The sequence below is a fragment of the Oryzias latipes genome, chromosome 2 (assembly GCF_053564925.1).
Source record: "Oryzias latipes strain Hd-rR chromosome 2, Olatipes_Hd-rR_3.1".
Taxonomy (NCBI): Eukaryota; Metazoa; Chordata; class Actinopteri; order Beloniformes; family Adrianichthyidae; genus Oryzias; species Oryzias latipes.
Window position 1 is genome coordinate 37,254,719 of NC_136238.1, and position 1,920 is coordinate 37,256,638.

General features: G+C 46.9%; 1 long non-coding RNA gene across 1 annotated transcript; it reads right to left on the reverse strand.

Moving 5' to 3' along the window:
• Positions 1-394: 394 nt before the first annotated feature.
• LOC111948756 (uncharacterized) lies at positions 395-1,438 on the reverse strand. Its single transcript, XR_002874738.2, has 2 exons — positions 1,159-1,438; positions 395-814 (listed from the first exon to the last, which is right to left on the reverse strand). It is a non-coding gene; the product is annotated as an uncharacterized LOC111948756 (long non-coding RNA).
• Positions 1,439-1,920: the final 482 nt, after the last annotated feature.

Consider the following 1,920-nt stretch of genomic DNA (forward strand, 5'->3'; position numbering starts at 1 on the left):
GTGTGCATGTATGTGTGTTTTTCAGGGTGTGTGTATGCATGTGTTTATGTTAGAATGTATATTTTGCGGGGGGAGGGGTGTGTGTACTCAGGGTGGTGCACTTAAAATTGGCGGGTGGGGCACTGAGGGGACATCTCTTGATTACTCACAGTGATGTCCCCTCACCCTCCCCACCAAGGGGCCCTAAATGTCTAAGGTGCAGTTAAAATTGGCAGGTAGGGTGCTAGGAGGACATCTGCTCCTTGCTTGCAGTGATGTCTTAGCACCCTCCCTACCAAGGGCCCTTGTAGCATGTATGTCTTACATGAACTTTACAAAGTTGGTTTTAATTAATTTGGGCTAGTTTGGTTCGACTCATGGAGGAATGTGAATGTTTAAAAACCACAGACAAGACTTGAGTTGCTAATGTAAATGTATTTACAATATACAGTGAATACAAAAATCACAATATATACAACAAAGGATTTTTTTTTTAGTCCAGAGGATGTTTCTGTTGTTTTGTCTTTCTAGTTCTTAAGGCGTCCGTTAGGCCTTATGAAAGAGTTTTTATAGTTCTCTTTTGGAAAAACGAAAAGAAAGAAACACTCCAGCTGATTTGTTGGATGAGAAGGGGGTTAGTTCCTACCGCACTGGCAGTGAAGAGGGCAGAATCCAAGTCAGGATCGGGGCTCCTTTTTAGCTCGCCATCTGCAGAGGATTTATCCTCTTTTTTCCTTCTGGGAGTGGTAAAACTCCCTGATAAACAATTCTGTCCAGTGCTCAGGTTGAGCATCCAGTAAATTGGTCTGCAAGACGACCAGTCTTGCGACCTGGCCTGTTAAAACAGGGTCAATAAATAAATAATAATTTCCTTTGATCAAAAGAAAGCATATTCCCACAACCTCCTTAATTAACATAATAAACAAATGCATATGCAATTCATAATCAGGAGGAAATTACAAAATTATTTTAAGTGCATAATCGATAGTTGTACAACATTTCCAAATTCTATTTCAATGTAGATGATCATCAATTTCATTTCAACGAGTACTCACAATTTATATTTCAACATTATTTATCAAGCAGAAAAATAGTTCATTTTAACCACATTCAATTATAAAAAAACAATTCATCTAAGCTGGCGCCCGCGCCAGCTGTCTCAATCATGGCTGCACTCACCAGTTCACTTTTTGTTCAACTGTGCAGATTTAAATCCCGGCTTCAGATGATGAACGCCGATCTGCAGCAGCGGTACACAGCCCAGCTCCCTCGTACTTGCAACCTGTCAGTGCTTTGACAGGTCTCCCAAGAACGAAAGCCACGTCACTACTGAACTTATAGTCTCGCGGTATTTGCACAGCGCAAGGGAACCGGCAAATTTAAAGTGACAGTGCAGAATTTTACTAGGAGCGACAGCGCAGTATGATTTAAAGTGATAGCGCAGAATTTCATCGGGGTTACACCCTACATGTCTTAGGTGCAAATAAAACCGAAAGAGGGGGGGCCCACTCCATACGGCAACCATGGGAAGGGGACCACTGCCAAGTAGCCCCCCCCCCAGGCGCATCGCAGGCTAAACCCCCCACCCCCTCACCCTAATATGAGGTTATGTGAGGAAGGGGGTAATTTGGGGACAGCTGATAGACTGTCCCCCAGTGGTCAAACAGCTGTCCCCCAGCCCCCCCCCAGCAGGGGGGCCAGGTCTCCCCAGGTCCCCCCATCCCCGGAGGCGCCAACACCCCAGGCCCAGCACCACCCACCCCACACAGAGAGAGAAGAGCCAGAAAGCGCCGCCACCCGGAGCAAGTCCAGGCCTCCACCCCCAAGCGCTAGAAGAGCTCTGGTCAGGCCTCGACGGGACCGAGGCAGCCAACCGGCCGCATCAACCGCTGATTGCTTCAGTGGAGATCCCGACCCGTCAACCCCCCAAGGTCCCGTAGT